Here is an 8,039-nt window from a genome sequence, read left to right on the forward strand (position 1 = left end):
CAGAGTCATGTATAATTTCACAGGTGGGAGAGAAGTCCAATTCTACCGGGTGCCTGGAAAGGGGAGAAGGAGAAAAAAAAAATTTATATAAGCATGAATGGTTACTTTTGCTCATCTTTTAGTAATAAATATTTAGTACACCTTTCCATAGGCAAAATATACTCATCCTTACTCAAGTGAGGCAAAGCCAAAATTTCTCATCTATTCACAGCTTCAATCTCAAAATTCAAGATTTCTATGTGATATCCGGTAGCATCAACATCTGTTTCAACATAGAGGTTCTTGATGTCAAGTTTTGTAAACTCAAAAGGGAAGTTCTGTGCCTCTTGCCTATCTAATTCTTAGAGGCCAAATGGGGATAAACCATTGTAAACGGCTTCATTCTGATAGAAGAGGATGTTAAACTATCTAATTCTCAGTGGCCACACGGGGATAAACCATAGTAAACTGTTTCATTCTGATAGAAGAGGATGGGAACTCTCTAATTTTCAGTGGCCAAATGGGGATAAACCATAGTAAACTGTTTTATTCTGATGGAAGAGGATGGGAAACACCAGCAGTTACTGTTCCTGAAATTCTGAAATCCTGCCTAGCAGAGGTTAGGAGGACTCCTACATTGAATAAGGCAAAGCTTCTTAATTAGGTCTGAATTCTGCTCCCTTGTAGCAATCTTCAGTACCTTGGCTGTGACCTCTGGAAGCTTTTTGATTTTTGTTTTTCCTTCTTTGTTATCTTTCTGGGCCACAACACATCTGAAGTTGGCATCAGAAAATATGTCCTCCTTGGGGGCTGAGCATCTTTCTCAGCTTGATTCCTGCTTGCACAAGATTTGAGATCTATAGGTCATTTTAAGGCTTAAATAATCAGAGACTTTTTGAGTGTAAGCTCATGCCTTAGGAGTATAACTCTTAAAGGCTTTTTTTTTTTTTTTTTCCATTTAATTCTACTTGGTTCAATAAAGAATACTAATGTAAGACTTCTTAGGTTTACTTTTTGTTTTCCTCCTTTCTTGGCCTTCATGTTTCACTTTTATCACTTAGTTTCAGTTGCTTTAAGTTAATTCAACTGAATTAGTCTGTTTTCACACTGCTATGAAGAAATACCCGAGACTGGGTAATGTACAAAGAAAAGAGATTTTATTGACTCACTGTTCTGCATGGCTGGGGAGGCCTCAGGAAACTTACAATTGTGGTGGAAGGTGCCTCTTCACAGGGCGGCAGGAGAGAGAATAGCAGGGAAAATACCAGACACTTATAAAACCATCAGATCTCATGAGAACTCACCATCATGAGAATAGCATAGGAGAAACTGTCCCCATGATTCAATTACCTCTACCTGGTCCCATCCTGGACATGTGGGGATTATTACAATTCCAGGTGAGATTTGGGTGGGGACACAGAGCCAAACCACATCATTTCACTTGACTCCTCCCAAATCTCATGTCCTCACATTTATTTTTTATTTTTATTTTTTGAGATGGAGTCTCAGCCTGTCACCCAGTCTGGAGGGCAGTGGCACAATCTCAGCTCAATGCAACCTCCACCTCCCGGGTTCAAATGATTCTCCTGCCTCAGCCTCCTGAATAGCTGGGACTACAGGTGCCTGCCACAATACCCGGCTAATTTTTTGTATTTTCAGTAGAGATGAGGTTTCACTGTGTTAGCCAGGATGGCCTCGATCTCCTGACCTCGTGATCCACCTGCCTCGGCCTCCCAAAGTGCTGGGATTATAGGCATGAGCCAACATGCCTGGCCATGCCCTCACATTTCAAAACACAATCATGCCCTTCCAACAGTCCCCCAAAGTCTTAACTCATTTCAGCATTAACCCAAAAGTCTAAGTCCAAAGTCTTATCTGAGACAAGGTAAGTCCCTTTTGCCTATGAGCCTGTAACTGAAATCAAGATGGCTACATCCTAGGTACAACGGGGGGTACATGCATTGGGTAAATACATCCATTCCAAATGAGAGAAACTGGCAAAAATAAAGGGGCCACATGACCCATCCAAGTCTGAAATCCAATAGGGCAGTCATTAAACATTTGAATTCCCAAATGGTCTCCTTTAGTTCCATGTCTCACATCCAGGTCACACTGATGCAAGAGGTGGGCTCCCAAGGCCTAGGACACTTCTGCCCCTGTGGCTTTGCAGGGTACAGCCCCTCTCCCAGCCACTTTCTCAGGCTGGCATTGAGTGTTTGTGGCTTTTTCAGACGCAGGGTGCAAGCTGTTGGTGGATCTATAATTCTGGAGTCTGGAGGACAGTGGCCCTCTTCTCACACCTCACAAGGTAGTGCCCCAGTAGGGACTCTGTGTGGGGGCTGCAACTCCACATTTCCCTTCTGCACTGCTCTAGCAGAGGTTCTCCATGAGGGTTCTGTCCCTGCAACAAACTTCTGCCTAACATCCAGGTGTTTTCATACATCCTTTGAAATCTAGGTGGAGGTTCGCAAACCCGAATTATTGATTTCTCTGCACCTGTAGGCCCAATACCATGTGTAAGCTACCAAGGTTTGGGGCTTGTACCCTCTGAAACCTGAGTTGTACCTGGGCCCCTTTTAGTCTCGGCTGGACCTGAAGCAGCTGGCACATGGTACCATGTCCCAAGGCTGCATTGGATCAGGGGGCCCCAGGGCTCTGCCCATTAAACCACTTTTCCTCCTTAGTCCTCTGGGCCGGTGGTGGGAGGGGCTGCTGTGAATTAACTGACATGCCCTGGAGACATTTTCCCCATATTCTTGGTGATTAACATTCAGCTCCTTGTTACTTCTGCAAATTTCTGCAGTCAGTTTGAATTTCTCTCCAGAAAATGGGTTTCTCTTTTGTATTACATAATCAGACCGCAAAATTTTCAAACTTTTATGGTTTGCTTCCTCTTGAACATCTTGTATCTAAGACATTTCTTCCACCAGATACCCTAAATCATCTCTCTCAACTTCAAAGTTCCACAGATCTCTAGGGAAAGGGAAAAATGCTACTAGTCTCTTTGAGAAAGCATAACAAGAGTCACCTTTATTCCAGTTTCCAAAAAGTTCCTCATCTCCATCTGAGACCACTTCAGCCTGGATTTCATTGTCCATATCAGTATCAGTGTATTGGTCAAAGGCATTCAACAAATCTCTAGGAAATTCCATTCTTTCCCACATCTATCTTCTTCTGAGCCCTGCAAACTTTTCTAACCTCTGCCTGTTACCTAGTTTCAAAGTTGCTTCCACATTTTGGGGTATCTTTGCAGCAGCACCCCACTCCCAATATCAATTTCCTGAATTAGTTTGTTCTCACGCTGCTGTGAAGAAAATACCCAAGACTAGGTAATTTATAAAGAAAAGAGGTTTAAATGACTCACAGTTTCTCATGGCTGGGAGGCCTCAGGAAACTTAAAATCATGGTGAAAGGCACCACTTCACAGGGCAGCAATAATGAGAATGAGTGCCAGGAGAGGCAATGCCAGACACTTATAAAACCATTAGACCTCATGAGAACTCACTCACTATCACAAGAACAGCATGGAGGATAACACCCCCATGATTCAATTGCCTCCACCTGCTCCCGCCCTTGACATGTGGGGAGTATTACAATTCAAGGTAAGCTTTGAGTGGGGACACAGAGCCAAACCATATCACCAACCTTTCTTGGAAAGCCTTTAGCCTCTTTTTCCTATGCTATTTTGTCCAACTGAAATGATTTACTAGGTAGCACAAACATGGCAGTGTTCCAAGACACCTTAATTCATTCAGAGGTTTTAACAGTGGGTGCTGTATTTGTTATCTGTTACTGCATAACACATTACTTCAAAACTTAGCGACTTAAAATAACACATGCTTATCATCTCACAGTTTCTATGGGTTGGGAATTTGGACATAGTTTGGCTGAGTCCTCTGTGTGAGGATTTCTTACGAGGCTATAATGAAGTTATCAGCTAGTGCTGAGATCTCATTTGACCTGGGAAGGATCCACTTCTAAGCTTATTTACATGATTGATGGAAAGATTCAATTTCTCCAGGGTTGTTAGAGGGAGGGTCTCATTAACTACATGACTCACTGCTTAGAAAGGGCCACCCTAAGCTTCTTGCCAAATACAGCAATTTACTCCATAAAGGCCAGTGAGAAAGACAGAGTTTGCAAACAGAGTAGAAACCATCATCTTATGTAATGTAATCAGGGTAGTAACGGTCTATTATTTTCGCCACCACTAAGATGTAAGGTCCTTTCCAAAGCCAAGGGAAGAGAATTCCTACAGGGTGTGGATACAAAGAGGCAGCAATTATGTCTGTCTTCCAAGCTACCTGTCATAAATGTGATAGATACCCATAGGCTTGATTCAATCTTTGTGAGCACGTGAGATTTAATTTGTACTTTGTCTTCTGTCTCTCTTAGGACTTCTCAGTTTAATCTTTTACCAGTTAGTATTGAAACGAAATTACCTCTCTAAAATGGTAAATTCCTGGTTTTGGGGTCTCAATCATTCTCTTTCACTACCACTTTCTAACTGGCTAATTACTGTGCAGTATCTTGCCACTTCAGCCAGCTGCGTTCAACACACACTCCTAACGATCTGTTTCCAGTCTCTTCCCTAAGGCTGCTGTCCCATAAAAGTTCAGAGCCGAGAGAGTAGGTGAAATGGCATCAGATCTCTTTGCTCCTGGCTCCAAATGTAGCCATCTCCTCTGCTATCGCCACACAAGGTGATACAGGACATTTCTCCAGTACTCCAGACAGGCAGCAAGAGGTAAAGTCCATATATTTCCAGACTGTGACACTTCTCTGCAGAGTATATTCCGCCATCATCTTTTGAAGCCAGCCATGAAGGTAGAAGTGTCAGAGGAATCCCCTCTGAGCCCCACACGAGGAGGATATTCCTTTTTGATGCTGTAATTCATTCAAAGGCAGGGAAACTTTCCCTGGAAAGCTGGTTAGTACATCTCTTTTTACTATTGCAAAATATGTAGATTTTGGCATTAACCTTTCCACTTGAGAATTAAAAATCCCTTCTTTTCTCCTACCATTTCATTCATAAAAATGTTTTGATTTTGAAAAACTGAGGACTCCAGTTTTATTCTGTGCTGGGATGTTTTCCTGGATAAGTTCAACTGCCTAAGCTGCTAAGATAGTTTGAAGAATGAAACAAGAAGATAAAAAAATTACTAGTCCTGAAAAATAAAACAGATAAATTTGAAACATTGTCTCATTAGGTGTGCTTTCTTTTATTTATGTTTCCCTTATCTCTTTGCTTTCTGTCTTTTGCCTCATAGACTTTGTATGTCTCTTTAAATTCTCTAGCGTTTTTGGAACCATATATTCCATTTTCAATTCTACTGCTTGTTATCTTTTAGTTTTTTTTTTTTTTTTTTTAAATTAAGCTTTCTTTTCCTATAATTTTCACCCTCTCTACTAAAAGCCATTTTTAGTATTATGTCTTGTTTTATCTTATTCTTTTTATTTCATGTAGATGCTTTTGATCTCCACCCTCATTCTTTTTTGGCTCTATTAACTTGTAACTCTTGATACATGAAGGCCATAACTTACTGCAATTATTAGGGAATACCATATTCCAGATACTTTCTTCTACATGTCACAATAGATCATCTCTTGAAGTATGCTGCTCCTCTAATTAATCTTCATATTGTTTTTTGGTTTTCTTTGTTCTTCAATACTTACTTGGCTCCGTGTTTTCTTTTATTTTCTCAATACTCGTATTCGAATAATGCGAGATAATGATACTGGGGTAAATATTTTTCACAGGTAAGAGTCAAAAGATTGCCTTTCTACTTATCTGGCAGAGGAGATACCATGATCACAAAAGTTGTTTTCACAGGGTGAGGCTTATCCATTGTATTCCAGATATGCTGACCCTTGTGATTTTCCCAATTGTGGGAAACTTGACTGCTTAATTTGTGTTAGTGGTGGACTGCATTTACAATCTCCCACAGAGATTGTGATATCAATCTCTGATATTATAATATCACAGGTATCACAATTTATATCTCTGATATAAAGTTTTAAAAGATGAAAAAGAAAAACATTGCTTTCGGCCCTACTGTTTATGCTTCAATAAATACTTGAAAAGAAACTTGATATGTTCAACTCCAAGGGCAATTGTAGGTTTTAAACAGGCTTTATATGATTGCTTACCTTTTCTATATGCTAAACCTTGCTCAGAGTTATAGAATATTATAGAATTACATGAAAAATTAGGATTTCTACCCTTTTCCTACATTACTGTAAACTTTTATGAAAAAATTGTCTTCAGTGAGTAAAGTGTGATGACTAAACACCCTATCATTCTTATTTTTTACCATATTGTTATTTAGAATTTTTATCTTATCAAGGAAAATCATGTGTGTGCGTGTGTGTGTGTGTGTGTGTGCGTGTGTGCCTGTTGGAGGGAGGTATACACATGTGTGTGTTGGGGTTGTAGCCTGAATTGAAATACAGAACAAACCCCAAGGGAGAAAAGGAATTTATGCCACAGTTCAGATTTGTATATTCTCTGAATCAGGTAACAAATGAGGGTTTGAATGCATGTCTATCACCATTATTTTCTAGATTATCTAGTGTAGTTGTGTGAAGCTGAACATATTATTGCCTAATGGACTTAGGTCTCAACAGTTGTTTTTTTCCTTCAATTAAATTTCATAAGTCCTATAATTTTTTAAGTTCCTACAAGATTTTGGCTTGTCTCTCAGCACTAAATTTCAAGTTATTGATGTTTTAAATCTTTTTTGTGTCTTCCCAGTTATTTTGTGAGGAAGTGGAAAAGGATTTCAAAGGCTCTTAATGAAGCCATTAAGCCTGCTTTCCCATATGTATAATAATATGATTATATTTAAAACTATATTTATCTTCCTACTTACAACCCTACATTTTAAAAATAAAAAGTCTAGAATAATAAAAGTACGTATTAGATACCTGAAAAATACCTTTGTAGAATGAATTGAAAATTCACCAAAGTCACATAGCAATGGGGCCACTGTCCACTTAAAATACTTAAATCAATCAAGAACAGTAGAATTAACTTGTCTCTGATCAGGCTTTGGCTCAAGTGTCAATGATAGTGTGCTTCAGGAAAGCAGAAAGATGTAGTGTTAATACTTAAATAATGTCAATACAATTGAAATGTGAATGACTGTGCAACATTAATTGGATTTATGTTCTATAAAATACATGAAAAAGTTGGTAAAATTATATGATATTTCATTTATATAAAAGGTAACTCAAAAAGAGATGCATGTCTAATATATTCTTGGTTTCAAGGATATTTTTGAATTATTTCCAATGCATGATAAATTATGGAAAAAATAAGTAGGTTTGGAGAGTAACTGAATCAGAACCTGTCTTCTAGATGTTTCACTATCATACTTTGCATACTGAATATATATTTATATGGTTTTGGCTGTAATAATGAGATAATGAGTCACCGATTTTATTTTTTGTCTAACATCAGCAAATAATAGACAGCCAAAATAAAGAACCCTCAAACAACATATTAAGGGTTTCAAGGGATTTATACTTCGGAAGTTAAACTGTAGTAAAGATTTTCCTTTACTTATTTCATATCCACCACTTAAAGATATATATGACAATACATATCTTTCCAAGTAAGATCATTTGGAATCATATGAATAGAATATACCTCTTCTAAATATATTCTTGCAAAATTTTCCAAAAAATGATTGAAAATTTCTTTTGGAACAGTATTGCTTAAGAAATACAGCTCCCCTGAATCCTATTTCTTCAAACAGCCTTGCCATTGTACCAGATGGAGAGAGATAACACATGTAATTTAGTGGTGTCAGGCTAACACCTCAATGTGTTTTCACAAAAATGGAAATCTTGCCCTCCAAGAAGACAGTAATAAATAACAGGAAAACTCAAAATAAGAATGATTAGGAAGCTCTTTTTATTGTAATTCTTTCTAAATTTATATTTAAATTAAATTGTGTATGTTATGCATGAAATAATTTTATATTTAAATTATATCTACAATTTAGAGATACAGGATTTATTTGAGGATGCACTACAGTATTCTTACATACAGCAGC

General features: G+C 38.3%; 1 non-coding gene across 1 annotated transcript; it reads left to right on the top strand.

Annotated features, from left to right (window-relative positions):
* Positions 1 to 5,762: 5,762 nt before the first annotated feature.
* LOC116275183 lies at positions 5,763 to 5,924 on the top strand. The gene has a single exon (XR_004184135.1). It is a non-coding gene; the product is annotated as a U1 spliceosomal RNA (small nuclear RNA).
* Positions 5,925 to 8,039: the final 2,115 nt, after the last annotated feature.

The sequence above is a fragment of the Papio anubis genome, chromosome 5 (assembly GCF_008728515.1).
Source record: "Papio anubis isolate 15944 chromosome 5, Panubis1.0, whole genome shotgun sequence".
Taxonomy (NCBI): domain Eukaryota; kingdom Metazoa; phylum Chordata; class Mammalia; order Primates; family Cercopithecidae; genus Papio; species Papio anubis.